This window comes from Dromaius novaehollandiae, chromosome 16 (assembly GCF_036370855.1).
Source record: "Dromaius novaehollandiae isolate bDroNov1 chromosome 16, bDroNov1.hap1, whole genome shotgun sequence".
Classification (NCBI taxonomy): Eukaryota; Metazoa; Chordata; class Aves; order Casuariiformes; family Dromaiidae; genus Dromaius; species Dromaius novaehollandiae.
Window position 1 is genome coordinate 8,179,068 of NC_088113.1, and position 16,856 is coordinate 8,195,923.

The window sequence follows — 16,856 nt, forward strand, 5'->3', positions numbered from 1 at the left end:
GTGGCGAGTTTGCCATGCGGGACCCCTCCGGGGTGGCACAGCCCCGCTCGAGCCCCACCACGGCACGTCCGCCAGCGCCTGGCTCGCGCTCACACCTCCTCGTCGCTCACCGTCCACCAAGCATTACTGCGGAATTAATTCACCACATTTTATCTGCAGTTGAATCAAACTCTGGCACTGCCCTAAGATTTATGCTCCACACAAGCCTTATTGACAGACAGCGGGGTTGGAAGGTTAGGGAAGCAATATTTCCAGAATTTGCATAGAACAAGGACATTTCATAATTTAGCTGATGCAGATTTGGATAAGATGGAATCGTTGGCCATTTTATAATTAGATGGATAATCATAAAATAACCTTTGCAAGTCATCAAAAAATATTATTATACAAATGAATTCCAGCTCGATGCTAAACTTGTTTTACTCTCGTCCTTGAGGATCAGAGGCGGTAAAAGGTGGCTTTTTAGTCGAATTCATTCTGCAGCCAGCCTGTGTTGTTACCATATTTTATAGATCACAAATTCTTAATCAATAATGCAGTACTTTTAGGAATGATATTCTTTCTTACGTCTTTGTGGCTGGAATTGTTTGGCTGCTTGTTCACAAATCTTCTGACATGAATTCATTGTTTTGGAGATATCCTCCTCTGCATCTAAGGGCAGACTCATCAACAGAGCTATGAGGACTGGGAAAGTTTATTGGGGTAAAAAGAGACGTTCTGGCAAGCAGCTAGAATCGTTGCTCCGGGTGCACTAGTCGACTTGTCAGGTTAACAAATAGCCATAGGAAGCCATTAAATATGCAGTGACTGGGAGATCATTCCTTCAGCAAATAAAAACAAAGCTGAAGTGTCTTTTCCACCATGCCGGTACTGCTTTTGTCAGAAAACTGGGCTTGGAGAGCTGACCCCTGCTAACCAGCTGACCGGCGGGTGCAGACAGCAGAGGGGCTGCCTGGGAGTGCAGCACAGGGGGGGGAAAAATAGCAGAAAATGGTTGGCCATGTGCACGTCCAGAGGCAAAGCAACAGCCATGGTCTGCAGGGCAGCCTCTACCCCGGAAAGGTGAACAGAAACTTCCTCAGCAAGAGAGTCTGCAAAATAGAGCCACCTTATTTCTCCCCTCTCTGTTTAGTTTTCCACGCTCATCATAAGGGGAATTATCTATTGTAGTCCACTCCTAATTTGTGTATGTGTCTATATAATGGGTGTATTGACCATGTTTGACTTTGTCACCTGTGTAAATGTTGAATCTGCTCAGAGCAGACCTCATGGACAAGCAAGAAAGGGAGAAGAGTGAATTCAAGTCTGGCTCATTATAAGCATAATCAAAGACTACGTTTTTCCTCCGCCAATCACTTTGGCAGTGATTAAACCGAAGCCTCCCACATTTCAGGCGTGCAGGTAGGAGGGAGCAAACAGCCCATTTACAGCAGGATAATCCAGAAGTGGGTTTACTAAGGCGTGAAAGAGGTCACAACTCCCCTGCCTACCTCCGTGGCTGCATGCAGCAATGCTTCTTGCCATCCAGGCAGCAGAACAAGGGCAGACTGCTCCACTGCTATGTCCCCTCTGACACCACTTTTCAGACAGGTCCGGGGATGAACCGAGCCTCCAGCTTCCCATGGCTCACACAGGGAGCATGAATCAGGATTTGGAAGACCTTCAGCAGTCCACATGCCCGCGTCCTCCTTTGACAACACTCTACCCCTCCATCCTTCCCTCAGACCAGGTGTTTCAAGAGCATGGTAGACAGCCGACACCCAAGCGTTTGGGGGTAGAAGACCTGAATCCTACAGAAATGTCACTTCTTACCCAATGGGAAGGGAGCCTCCATACCTCTTTGATTAGCACGACTTCAGCTCAGCACAGATAGGTGGAAGCCAAAGGCTCGACATCTGAGGGACAGCTTCAGCCTGCTAAAAGCACTGGCTGTTCACAGCAGGGAGGTCCATGGGAGCACTGTGCCTCTGTTTCCACCACTGGCTGCCACCCCAGGTCACCGCTTCCCAAAGCTGCTGACTGAGCCCATGTGTCTGTTCCTCAGGCCCTAGATGTCACAGCCTGCACCCTGAGACACAATTACAGTGTAAAATGAACTGAGACCTTAACTCCAGCTCTGCTGTAGGGACAATAGCCTCTGGGATGGACCCAGGTGGGAGCAGAACTTCCTTCACGTGTGCACACGGGCTGGGCAGGCCCACAGGTTTCCACAGAGAAAGCCCAGAGTTACTGTAGAAGTGTTAACCGTCTCTCATCAGTTATGCAAACAGTGCATTTCAAGGTCCGTTGCACAAGCACCTTCTCACTGCAGTATACTTATATTTTAATTAGCAGCTTATGCGCTGATTACCCTGTTGGTATCCAGCATGCCATGCTACGTAGCTCGCTCTCTCAGCAGGAAGGCTGGCAGCCAGACAGGCCGTTCCCACTGCCTGGGGATCGCAGCGGGGCACTAACTGCACCCCTCTCTGTGCTTTTTCACTCTGGGGTCTTATTCCCTGAGATGGGAGGAAAAGCTCCAGTATCAGACAGGCGGATGGTCTCTGCTGGAGGAGCAGAAAGGAGCTTTCTCAGAGGGGCTCAGCTGGTGGAGCTCCTGTCAAAAAGATTATCCTTATGCCGCTGAGGTTAACACTATTCAGAGGCAAAGATAGAAGCAGCTGGTAAAGACAGGGAAAAGGAAGAGACAATGAAGATGGCGGGGGAATGAAGTGTGTAGAAAAGGGCATCACCGTAACAAAGGCTCCATTGATACAGCTGCACGGACAGGCTGGCAAATTCTTTCACTATCTCTGTTATGCCAAGCAGCATGAACTGGAGAAATATGAGGGGACTCCTTTGCCTACCGAGGGGGCGAGTTGCTTGCATCAGCTATATCAGCCCGGGCAGAAGGATGAGAACAATCCTCTATGTCCTGGGTAAGTTGGCAAAAGTTTGCAGTGTTGTGGAATCATAAGACAGGTCAGGCTGGATGTCTCTGGTCCAACCTCCTGCTCAGACTGGGGTCAACACCGGCCTCAGAGCAGGCCAGGCTGCTAACAAACATGTCAGGAAAGCCAGCCTTGGGGTGCGCTGCCCTTATGCAAAACCCTGGCAACACAGCAAGCTCTCTGCTGTGTCACAGAAGACAGGTGGGAGACACATGCCCTCTCTCAGCAATTAGATGCAGAGTCCTCGCCACCTCATCCCCACACCAAGCCACTTAATGTCCTTCAGAAAGGACAACACATTCAAGGCCAGCGCTGCTCCATCAATCACCCTTTCTGCAAGGAGTTCATTTGGGACCAAGGGGCTGTCCAGGCATCACTTTGCAAGCAGAACTGGCCCTTCCCTCAGCCTTCAACATGCTAGATACTTCAGTCAGCTCTTCTGCGCAAGGGTTACCGCAGGGCTAGGATCCCTGACTGAAATGGAAACTGAGGGGAGCCATCTCCAAAGGGTTCTCCAATATTTGGAAGCTGAACAGTCTTATCCTGAACTTCGTAGTGAATGAAAGACATTGAAGATCTCCCATTCCTTTGAACTCCCTCAGGGGTCAGTGCAAAATAGCCTGTTGGTACTATCAAATATGGGCCAGTACCTACAAGAGTATCACAACTGCCCTTGCAAACTAGAACATCAGCATTCCCTAACCCTCTGCCTATTTTACCTTCTGAGAGGAGCTATATGAGACTTCAAAAGGCAGGTAGATACCTCTGGAAAGGAGGGAGCTCAGTGCAGACATTTTCTGTAACAATGAGTCACGTCAGTAGAATCAAAAGCCTGTAAAAGCCTTTGGCACCAAATAACAGAGTTTTGAAGCTCAAGCATGGATCAGAAAAAGCATTTACACAGCAACAGTGTCCACAGCCTGTCCAACCCATGATCTGCTCTGGGACAAAGTCACCAGTACCTAGGGGTTTCCCTTAACAGAAACCTGAGTGCCTAGACAGCCTCTTGCTCCATGTCAAGTTCCACTGATTCAAGAATCTTAGCAACTCCCTGCTTGGGACGTCAGATATGCCACCAACACCTCAGCTGCCAGTCCCCCCCTACAATGTGTCAAGGAGACAATTTGTAAAATAACATGAAGTTTAGGGGGATGGGTGATTTCACCCCAAAGCAGTTGTTCATCTGATAAAGCAAAAGTCTTTGTTCTATCCTAAATTAGAGGATTGGATCAGTTGGGGCAGGTAGGAAAAAAAGAGGATTAAGTCTGTAACCTTCACAACCAGGAAATAAACATTAAAAAAAAATTCGAAATCTAGATCATATAACATTTATTGCAGCCTGTCTGCCTACATCTGTGCACTGCAGCTCAGACATGGTTATGATCTTCTTCTAAACCTGGTGTTAAGCATAAAAGCCTAAAAATTGTTGACACATCATTATTAATTAGTCTGCTGTTGATCAAAATACACACGTAAAGAAAGATGATCATGTTATTAAGCTCTGCACAATCTACTGTGACATTGTTTTGGGCAGGAGCAGTTTGACAGAATAACTGCAGAAGGATTTCACCCCCTCCCCCCAACCCTTCAGCACCTCCATAAAATCAGCGTCGTGTTTGTACCAAAATTCCAGCTTGGTTGCAGTCTCAACCACAGCACAAGATACTGTGTCACCATAGCAAGTGTGTAATAAACATAATTATAGAAGCAACTTATGATTATTCAGAAGTGTGTGTGGGCAGAAGCAAGCCCTAGATGATGGAAAGGAATTTCAGTAACTACAGCAGAGTTTTTCAGACTTTATTTATGCTTTGGGTGATACGAAGCACTGCCTGACATACTCCCTGAAACCAAGTGCTGGTCCCTGGGCACAGGTGCACAATACCAGGGGCACAGCTCGTAACAGAGCTACAAAGACTTTAAATGATGCAGGGACTGTCCAAGTGCTTACATCAAGATACTTTTGAAAGCCCTACATGCCAGGTCTCAGCTGAATGGTGTCTTGCAAAGGTAGGAACATAGAGAGAAGGTTAGTTGAATCCTTAACAGTGAAGCCCAAAATGGCTTTTATTTTTTCTTTATACTGGAAGGAGGACCAGGACTCCACTTATCCTTCATAGAAATAGCAGCTTTGCCTTCCTCATCTTTACTGCCTGATGCAGAGTTGGAGACCTTTGTCCTTCCTGAGTTATTTTGTTATGTTCTCAACAGTTACCTACCATGACCTGGCTTTTATTCACCTCCACCTCCCAAAGTCATTGTGATGTCTTGGCATTGCCCTTGTCTCATGGACATAGCCCTGAGGGCAGAAGAGGAAAGCAGCCCGCCCATAGCTAGATGGGCACCAAAAAAACCCTTCCAACTAGAATTTTAAAGATAAGGGATAGAGAAGGGGGGAAGTTTCACATTTAATTATGGCTCATTCCTGATAACAGAGAGGTCAGAAATCTAACATTTCAGCAGCCAGCCACGGGATCCTCCAAGAAAATCAGCATAGACAAAGTATGACTTTATAAAGCAAAAACAGGAGTTGTCTTCCCTCACCTTATTTTGAGATACAATCCTCAAGGTCGCTTACATCCCCAAGAGAAGCAACAGATACACTCACATTTTATGCTTACTTTTAAGTGTGTTTTTTTCTGACACAAATTCTGTGTCTGAATCCCTTGCCTCTGACTCAAAGATGCAGCAAATTGCACTGGGATGTCCACAGCTGTGTGCCCTCCACATGAGGAGCAAGCTCTCCCAGAGGTCATCCCACCGGTCAGTGATGTGTGCAGTCCAACATCTTAAGGCAAACCAAAATCAGCAAATAGGCAATAAATCAGTCAACTGCCCTGGCACAAGCCACCTCCCTTGTGAGTCGCAGCCTCCACTCAGTCAAGCCAAGAGCCAACACAGTGCAGGATAAGGCCTTTCTCCTTGGGATTTCGCAGTCCTCTGTCCTATCTTCTGTGGGTGGAGAGGTAAGAAACAGGATCTTATCAAGTTCTCCTACGCGTCATACAAAATAAATCCAAGATGGATTGGTGACCTACCTCATCCGAGAGGCAGTAAATTATGTGTAGTGTAACCAGTTGACTTTCAGATCTGTTAGCCATGTGTAACAGATAGATTTACCTGGGCAAGGAAGATATCCGCACAATACACTGCTGCAACAATACGCTCCTGATCTCAGAAAGCCCCGAGGAATGAACTGTTATAAGGTACATGCTAGAGACATGCTGAGTGGGGACACTCAGCAGATCCAGGGTTGACCTAAGGGACCCTGGAGAACAAGAACAGGGCTGAGTGGGACAAGGGAGGCCATGAGGAGGCCCTCGGTCATGCAAGTGCAAAACCAGCTTGGGGGCAAGTTTAGTAGATCTGATGCATTGACATCAGGCCTACTGTGCTGTCTGGTAACTGAGCTTCTCTCATTTCACAGGGTCCCTAGAAAGGCCCTTGGATGCCCATGCACTCAAAAGGCTGGGGAGAAAGAGAGAGTTAGTCCTTAGGGCTAGAGGTCTTTCTCTGTTCTCCAGTCAACTCCAAAGCGTGGCCAGACTTCCTGACCTGCTAGCTATATACCAACATTACCGCATGGCTAAGAACAAGATACAATGACCATAGGTAGCTGAGGCACAGAGGGATTCATGGAGTCATCCACAGATGAGAGGGTACGATGCCTCTCCAGAGATCTCACCAACACTAGGCCCTGCAATGCCCAGCAAGTTCCAGCACAATGCAGCACCCTCAGCCCTGGCAAGTCTTCTAGCCCTGCAGCAAGGGATTCAAGTGACCCAGGCTTGTGCCAGCCCAACCCACCAGCCCTCCTATCACACAGCTCCATCACAAAGGGTGTCCCCAAGCCCCACAGTGGTTGCCCCCAGCACCCCTTGCTGGAGGTTTGCCTTCTGCATGACGCTGCAGCCCACCATGACCAGGTATCAGTTCAGAGAGGAGATGGCATCTCTTGGAAGAGCCCAGGTCTGCTGGAGTTGGCAACACAGGAGCCGGTACTGGTCTGCGGAGAGGACTGTTGATTTGCTTTCCTGCATCCTGGAACTTCTCCCTGAACATTTGCATCTGGTGTATCCTAAAGCACTTTACCTTTGGGTTATTCCAGCTCCCAAACTTATGTTTACCCAAGGCTCGGATCTCTGACTTCCTCTCTTGCCTATATAGGGCAAACATATATAGAGCTGCTGCTGTCCTCCCACTCAGATGCGATACATTTGCTCTGAACTGCAGGTCCCGCAGCTTTCTGCAGGGATGCGTGTATGTGCACATGCACAGGGGGAGAATTAAATGCTGTTTCCAAAGCAGAACAAACAAGATTCAACCAATATTTTAAAGTCTGAACTCAGCTACCTGCTCTGTCAGCTACCAGGAGAGGCAGAGCCAGCAAGGAGGGCCTTGTGAGCCCTTGGGAGACTGGCCTGGGCTGTTTGCTGACCTCCAGCAAATGAGATATTTGAGCCTTGAGGAACCCTGCTGCAGGATGAGAGGTGTCGGGCTACAGGACTCTTTCTTCTGTCAGGTTGTAGGACTAAGTCCTGCTATGTAAATAGGCCCTCACCAGGTAACCTTACATCTTCCAGAAAGCTCTTTCTTTGGCTTGTGCTTAAGGCTAACAGTGCTGGAGAGAGGAACAGTTACCTATATAACCTTACAGGGAAAGGACTGAGTCCTTCTGAAGACCCTTCCTGGACAGTCACTGCTACTTTGCCAAGAGAGATAGCTTGTATGTAAAAATGTGGGAGGAAGGGGTTCTGCTTGGGTTTCACCATGCAAATGCCAACCTGGAGGAAGGCATTTTAGAGGAATATTGTTGGTGTGATGGGAGGAAACTAAAGCGATAAATGTCAACCAAGACACAATGAATGTTGGAAGCAATTAGACCCAGGTCCTTAGAGCATAACCTAGCAGGTTCCCAGGTACATCATAAATAACCATGCTGGGCTGTGCTGCGTGAAGGGGAAGGTAAGCCAGAGCAATTTCAAGTGTGTTCAGAAAATAAAGTGTAAAAAACCCTCTGGATCCTCACTCCAGCAGCAAGCCAGGTGCAGCTATCAGACCCATAAATACCGGCCTCCCAGGCACAGACCAACACAGAAACCTGGCCACTGCTGAGGCTTCCTCTTCACTCAGGGCAGCCCTTCACTTTACACTCACAGTGAAAGCACCAGAACGTTGTGTTTGAAGGCAGCAAAGGGTTAAGACTCTTTTCTCCTCCTCCAAGGCTCACCTCCCCCAGGAATTAGAAGTTGATGCCTATGCCATCGTTAACTTTGGCGATGACGTGAGCCGCTCACTTGCACTGAACCATCTCTGGAGTTTTGCTCCCCCAGCTTTGCTCTTCATGTAACTAATGAATCATTGCCATTCCTGCCGCAGTTCCCGCATGCACTCTGCATCACCCCAGCCGTTGCTCTGGCACAGGACGGGTCCGAGGCTGGGCCCGACCCACAGACCCCACTGACCACCTCTGCCCACCCCACCGACACCACCACAAGCACAAAACCAGTCACCGGCACACAGGAACGAGATGCATTGTGTCCAAGCAGCTTAGCTCATGGCCAGCCAAGAAGTGGGCCGTGATTACATGTGACTGGACTACAGGGCTCGGACTTGGGCAAGGGTAGAGCATTTTTAACAATATCCTTCAGGTAACACATGCCAGCTTTGAAACAGCCCACAGCAGAGCACATCTTTACAGCTTCCACACAGGGAGGAAGAAGCAGAAATGTGTTTAACAGTGTGCTAGCAGATTTTCTAATCTGCTGAATTTTACCACCCTTGGTCTGTGTTCCCATTTATCCATTTGTAAGACAGATACAGCAGCTCCTTCCCTCACAGATTTTAAGGCATAATGCATGGTGGGAAAAGCACACAGTTTCATGGACAAGTATTTATGAGATATACGTGCCGGCTTCTATGCTTCACCTACCTATTTTATTTTAATCTTCATTTCATAGAGCTCAGACAATTCTTTTTAGGTTCCTTCGAATGATCTTTATCCCTTTTGCAGCTCATTCCAATTCTGTGAATAAAGTCCCTGGGTGGCCCTGGAAGAAGAAGAGAAAATGATGACATTTGAAATGGAATAAGAAACTGAAAACAGAACATATTTTTAAAGAAAACTCACAACTCTAACTCAGGCAAGCCATAAACAAGTGTTTGCCACTTGTAGATCCCAAAACCCTTTGAAGGAAGGTCTGAACATTCAGATAAACAGGGTTATCTGCATTTCATAGGCAAAGACACCAGAGTCTTAACTGGGGAAAGGGTTGAATTACATCCTGGTTTAATTAACCTGAGCTACCTAAGCCCAGTCTCATTTTAATTGTATCTCACAGAGCAGGTGAATAACCTTCAGGTCAACTTAAGCACATAAGTTATTATGCAAGCATCAGCTCAGCCCACTCAAAATGCGAATGAGACCGCTCTCTCTGAGAGATGGAGAACTGCAGACAACCTGGTAGTGTCTGCAGAGGGCGTTAGGCAGGGAATGCTCAGCCAGTTTGATTACACTGGCTTTTAAGTCATATCGACAGATCCAAAAGCAGCAGACGGGTATCTTTTATCAATATCAAGGACAAAAAATAAACACTATCCCACTTCATGCCTATAATGAAAGAGTTAACTCCATATCAAAGCACCCAAAAGCAGAGATCCTGAACTGCAATTCTTGAATGAGCAAGTGAGACCCATTTATTGCTCTCTTCTCCAGGCAGGGAGGAGTCACTTCCACGACAGATTTTGGAGGATTTCTTCTGTTCTTGATGCGCTCATTGCAACAGCAGGAAGTCACACTTCCCAGGTTGTGAAACGTCCCTCAGCTGACCTGCATCCTCGTCAACCGACCCCAGCTCTTCACTAACACCTCTCCTCCCCACGGCTCCAAGTGCTCTGGGGGTAAATCGGTCTCTTTTGGTCCATGTAGTCAGACTTATTTAGTTGCAAGGGAAGGATCATACTTTTATTCATTGTCCCAGCTAAGTCTCTGAACTCAGGTCACTTGCCCCTTTAACACAAAATAAGCCTCTGACTGACAGTGCGGTATTTGCCCAATCACCAGGGATGGCTACGAGCTTTCCCCCAGCGTCGCTGTGGTTGCCCCTTCCCCTCTGCCTTCAGAGCTGTCCTCCCAGCAAGACACAACTGCTAGAAGGAGAAGTCATTAAAAGGAGAAGTCATTTGTGTGCTGGGTTGAGAGAGTCAGGTAACAGCTTAGATTTGGGAAAGTTAAATGTATAGTTTAGTGAGTCTGTCTTCACTGTAACAAACTCAAATGAAGGACTGGCATGAAGCATGGATAAAAAGCAGAAGCCAGATCACATTCACTGAGCTACTGGAGACCATATTGCTGGTGGTTTTTCATCCAGCATTCATGGATGCTTCCCCAGAAAATGGGACCAACACTGGCCTCCCTCCCCTACCTGCGGGCTTTCGGACTAGCAGCATTTCTTTGCGAAGGAAGCTCTCCATTCCCAGCACGGGCTTCCAGAGACTGGTGGGAGCAGCAGTCCCTGCGCCGGCCAGCGGGGAACGTGTCCCATTCCCAGGGCCAGGAAGCACCTGGGCTTCCCTGAAGTGCCTGGGGAAGGAAGGGGCACTTGGCCTCGTTGCTCGTGAAAGCAGAGCCAGAAACATATGCTGGCACCAGCAAGCTGGGAGCGCGCTTCCACGGGCACCGCCCTTGTTAAAAGGTTTCTAAGTACACAAAAATTCCTCCCCGATTTTCCTCCTGCTCCCGTAGGAAGAAGCAACAGCGAGAAGGAGAAGGGGGCCCCGCTGGCGGCTGGCCCGCTCGGCCGGCTCTGCTGCGTGGCAACACTCCCGCTTAGTGGCAGCAGCCGAGAACAAGCGTTCACACCAGAAAAACTTTGCCAGGAGACAAAATGATCTGCTGCCTCAACACGGCCCGGCGTGCAAATCTGTGTATTAATCTGGCCGCATGTCCACAGCACAGTACTTACCACAGCTGTCTAAAAAAGGAAGCGTAACACTGAGAGATGGGAAAAAAGACGATTTTCTTCCTTGCAGGGGAAGAATGGTTTTCATTCCTCTGAAGATCGAGCAGTTTTTTGAGAGTGAGATTCAAGCAGCAGCAGGAAAGTCCAGGCAGCTGAAGGAAGTGGAGAGGGGTCCCGACAGGCCTGCCTGCTCCCCTCCAAGGCAATGTTCCCATCGCAGCTGCCCTGCTGCCCAGGCTGCCTCCCGGCCAGTAAAGCAAGCTTTTAACGTCCTTCCACTGCGTATGAGGAGCGGAGATTTATTTCCCTGTGCTTAAACACTGGTGGAGGGATCGCAGCAGCTTTCGCCGCTGCTCCAGGGAGGCGCCAGGTGGGAGCCCCCCAGTTCCCTGGCCGAGCCCAGGGGAAGCGGACGGTGCTGCCGTGACAGCCGGCTCCCTGCGGGATACCACCCGGTGCGGAGGGGGCTCTGGAGACCCCTTTCCGCAAGGGTTATTGGGCAGAAACTAATCTATAAAGAAAACTTAGCAACATCTAGGGAAAATATTGATTTTGTGTTTGTCTGCCTCTGCACAGCCTGAGAAATGGCAGATTTAGACATTAACTGTGGCTGTTTTGGCTTAATTCAAAACCCAGTTTATACTAACACTGGGAATAGACGAGTATATCAGCAGAATTGTATCTAAAATTATTACTTTTTCCCCCCCTCTCTTATCGGATCCGTTTGGGCAGATCTAACGCAGATGTTGGCACCCATTACCTGCTACACAATTACAGATAACAGGCTTTATTTTCACAGCCCTGTGGATTCTAATTTGATATCGGCATTTTTATACAAATGGTCTCTCCGGACAGAGGCGTTTTGCAACGCCGCTCACGCCGGGGCATCTGCGAGAGCCGCGCCGGCCACCCCGGGCAGGTCTCCAGTGGTTAAACCCGGTGCTGCACAAATGTCAGCCCAAGCCAGCGCCCGTTAGCGACCCACACGTCTTCCCACCTCTGGAAAAACAGCCTCCCCTTAAGGAAAAAAATATTTAAAGCCACCAAGTGCCCCTGTATCTCCAGCCACACCTCCGTTAGCCAGCGGTACCCCGGGGAGAGGAGCAGCGTGCGGTCGAGCGCGGCACGCGGGCCTTTCCCGCAGCATGGGCCCCCATGGGAAAACGCCACCTGGGCTAAACCGAGGCTGTCCCGAGGGCTCTTTCACTCGGTCTTCTCATATTGGGAGTTTTCAGCTCCCTGAAATTTCTCTTCTCTAATGTTTTCCAAATGAAAACATTCATTTCCTCACTCAGAAGCCCTCCGTTCCCACAGCAAAATGTTTTGCCTGACCTCGTACCATTTTTTAATCTTTTATTATTCTGCACTAGTTGAGATGAAGAATTGCGCTCTCCTCGCTCCGGCAGCATGGAAAAAAAAAAAAAATTGAAGCTCCCCAACACCATTAGTCTCCCGTCCAGCTGCAGCCAGCTCTGAGCGCGAGTGGTCTCCATCTCTCAAAACCCAGGAGCTGCTCAGTTAATCCTCAGCACGTATCTATCAGCCTAAACTTGTCCTTCTAATTTCCTAAACCTCTAAAACCCACGGTTTAGAGTGTCAAAAGCAGAACATGGGAAATTTCACAAGGTTATCGCTTAGCAACTGCTCGATAAATAACGTAAGCGCGGGCAGGAGCCGAGGTGCCACTGTGCACCGCCCCTCTCGCCCGCCGCGGGCTCAGCACTGCGCCGCGGTTTCTCCCCTGACGCCAGCCGGCGCGGGGTCTAACGCGATGAGATCCTGGCCAACGCGGCCTCCGTTCCCGCACAGCGATGAGATAAGGTTTGAGAAACACCTGTGACCAAAGCCAGCTGAAAGGGTAACGTGCTCAGCAATTCGGCCACCGACGGAGAACTCATCTTTCTTTTCCAAACCTCTTCCTTTTTTTCGTCTTTCTGTCCCCAAACAGCAGCAGGCACCTGGCTCGAGCACGCCCTAGCAAAGCTGGGGATGGGCCCCGTCCAGCGCCAGCACTGCCAGTGCAGCCGCGCTTCCAGCGAGCGAACGGCAGCTCTGCTGCAACACAACGCAACGCAACGCAACGCAATGCAATGCAACGCAACGCAACGCAACGCCACGGCAGCACGCCGCTGCTGCCGGGGAGCCAGCGGAGCGCAGACCTCACAGCCACCCCGCATCTGCACCGCAGCCTCGCTGTGTTTGCACGGAAACGTCAGCCAATGACAGGCGATGCTAAAACTCAAACCTTCACATCACTATTAAACAATTATTCATAGTTTCACACTCTGCAATTTACTGGCTGCATGCATGCATGGAGCGCGGGGGGCGGCGGGCAGCTTTTCACTGCAGTGCTCATCACGCCCCGGTACCAGCTCCTCCGGCACGGCCACCGCGCTGGGAGGTGGTGCGGTGATGCTAACACGGGTTTTCGGGAAACCTTGCGGTCTGGATTCCTCCGCAGCCTCCCGCGTTGCAGCCCCATCTCCACCGCCTTACACCCGGCTCCAAAACCAGCCAGTTCAGCTGAGCGCTGAGCCCAGCTGCACCGGGCTCCCGGCTCCGCGGCCACGTCGCTCTCCGGCAACATGCCGTATTCATGCCACCACCTTCTTCCTTTACGATAACTCAACAGCAAATGAGATTTCCGGATTTCTTGGCCATGAAGGGGATGCGGGACCAGGCAAAGCAGCTCCGCTCCGGAGCAGGGTGCCAGCCAGCCCCTGGATGCCAGCGGGATGAGCAGCTGCACGCTGCCTGGCCACGGCTTTGCAAAAAAACCACAGTCAGACTTCACTTGGAGCGATATGTCGGTGTTTCTGCAGATGCAGGTGCATCCTGGGTCGGCACTGACGGCTCAACCCACTTACTTTGCCAACCAGGGCAAAAAGCAATTATTTTGCTCTTCCTCAGTCTGAGCCGTCAGTGGGGTAAATAGGAGTCAAGTTGACATGGCACTTGCCTGCCTTGGTGGCAGCCGCACGTCCCAGCGGGCACCGAAACCACCGGGTCCCGACCAGCAGGAGCCAAGGGCAACCTCGGCTCCTTCCTCCCGTACTGGGACCAAACTGGCACAGGATTCCCAGGGTTTCTCTCTCTTCCGGCCCTGCCCAGGCGTTTGCAGAGCAAATTACACCTCCGATGTAAAGAGCCAGCGGGAAGTTTAGGCTCTTGGAGATGGGAGACTTTCAGAGAGCAGGGAGAGAGATCCATCCTCCTCCGATTTGCATGAAATCTTTTTCCTTCGGTCACAGGTAATGCCCGAGACGAGGAAAAATATCCACTTTGCTGTTTGCTTCCCTCTGCACTTGCCAGCAGCCGCGTGCGGGGAGGTTTCTCCCTGCAGGCTCCTTGCTGAAAAGCCCCCTGTAAACAACCTGCTGTTTGCACAGCGCTTTAGCAGAATCGGCTGTGAAAACAAGATAAAAAGGCTATAAAATGCCTCCAGCCAGCAAGAGCAAGCCCAAGGAGCCCCAGCCCCGCGGGCCCTTCGCGAGGCATACGCCAGTCTCCCAGGTGGCCCTGCACCCAGACCCACGTTTGGGGCAGCAGAGGGGCTCTCCCTGCACCTGGCCCTGCCTTGGGGGTCCTCTCCTCGTTTCCTTACCCCAGTGTTTGTGTTTTCTTCCTTTTTTCCCCACAGTCTGTCCCGGTTGGAAGCAAAGTGCTGTTTGCAGCCTGTGCACTTCCATCACCCCAGGAGCCGCTCCAGCTCCACTGGTCCCCTCTCGTCCCTGCTAAAATCAATCCAATCTCCTTGTCGGGGCTCAAACAACTGCGGCAATCGCCTAAATACAGGAAAAAAAGCAGAGACCTGAGGTTTTGGCAGCTTTGCCGCAAGCACGGCCGCAGCAGGGGATTTCTCCCTGCACACCCGAGGCTCTGCTCCCTTGGGCACCGGGCTGAAAGGCATTTCCCTCCCCAGCCCAGACCTGCCGAGCTGGGCCTGGAGAGTCAATGGCTCGTTTGAAGTTTAACCGCTAAGAGGTTTCTGGAGGAATAAAATAAAGCATCTGAATTAAAGGAAAAATGAAGCAAGTGGGACCTTTCTCCCCAGCCAACAGCTCCTGAGCTGCACCTCTTCCCATGCCCATTCCTGCCCCGGCGTTCCCAAGCCAAGCTGGTGCTATCCACATGCAAAAGAGCTCCATTTTCCAATTAAAAGCTAATTGTCTTTTTACTCATTAACCATGCTATCCTTACTCATTTTCCTCAGTATTTTTCTGCACCTCAATCTTTCTTAATAAGCAATCTGCAATGCAGGACACCCAGCTCTATCTGGATTCACAGCATTAGAGTAGCAGTTAATACTTCTCAGGCTCATAATCCTTTAATTTAGGGCCAACTCTGAAACATATGCCAGGATTGTGCACTGATTTATTCTTCAGCTAAGGCCGGCAGCGTCTGCCCAGGACTCTCAGCTCACGTCGGCGTGGGGAAGGAAACACAATTTCGTATTAGGGTTTGTAAGTTGTCCAGCTCAGGAAGGGCTGGGAGTGCTAAATTCAGAGAGCACCCTCCTTTCTCCCACCTCCTCCACGCTTTCCCAGGAGCGCTCCAAAAATTCCAGTTTCCTGCTCCCCAGAAAAGAGCTGCTGGGGTCTCGGAGAGCTTTTCAGGCCCAGCTGCAGAGATGTTTTCTCCTTCCATCCCTCCTCCTGCTGCAATTTTTATAACTTGGAAACCAAACGAGCTCCCCTCGCTGCACCAGCTCACGCTGCAGACGGGGACGCTCACCCCGCAGGAGCGCCGCACAGGGAGCCGCCTCTCCTGCAGGGCTCGGCTCCGAGGACGGGAGCGGGCAGCGTAACTGCCCAGGCCACCGGAGCACCGCTGCCGGCTCCGACACAGTGTCCCCTTCCTTCCCGGCTCTTCCTTCCCACGGCAGCGGGACACCTCAGGGCTGCTGGGCAGCAATCCAGGAATACCCTGGATTTGGCAAACAAGGGTCTCCGCAGAGCTGAGGCTCCCACACTTTCGTTGTGGCAGGCAGGAGCCCAAGCTGCACGCTCGGAGTCTCAGAAAGGCAAAGCATTTCACCAGGTCTCTGCTATACACACGTTTCTAGGGTGCCACCACGCATGGTCCAAGGGAGCTTGCAGGGAGCCAAGAGTGAGTCTAATGGGCCCCTTCCTCAGCAGAGAAAGGCAGAGCGAGGAGCGACAGCTGGACACAAGAGTCCAAGAAACTCAAACCGCTCCATGGACAAGCTCCCCAGGCACGGCGTAACATGGCAAATGCTTCAGCCAGTGCTGCTCCCTCCAGCTGGCCGGCCAAACCACGGTGCACGAAGCCTGGCCGCGTCAAGCAGCAGCTCTGCAGCAAGAGCCCGGGACAAACTGCGGTGGGCAGCACATTTCACAGACCAGCCCAGACTGCTCGTGCTGGGGCACAGCCGTGACTCAGAGCCTTTCCACGCGCTTCCGACCGAGCCTTTCCCTAGTTTAGGCAGTCTGGGCGTTTAAACATGCACTCATTTTAAAGGCTGCAGGAGGAGAGGGCTGGCTATGCTGGAATAGCACGAGTCTGTTCACAGCTCCTTGAGACAAGGCAGGCCTCAGAGAGGGAACGCAAGAATCTTTGTGGATGATCTTCATCAAGATTCGGTACAACAAGAACCCAAAAATCATCCCAGGATTTGTCCAAGGCAATTTAAAAAAAGCAAAACAAAACAAAAAAACCCTAGGAGGTGCACAAAGGTCTTCTTCCTTCCCAAAGCCAAATAGGGATAGTTCTATGCATATTTCTCTTAAAACAATAACAAAATTGAAATAGCTACAGCCATGCTTTCAGACAAGTGGTCCCAGCCATATTTCCAAAGCAAACACTGCAGCACGGAGAAACAGAAATAAAAATGACTTCACGGATTTTCTTTGGCCCAGAGCTTGTAGAAATGAAAAGTGAGCCAGGCTGTGAGGATTCCCTTGTTTCCTAGGATCCAAGGTTTTACTAACAAGTTTGTCAGTAA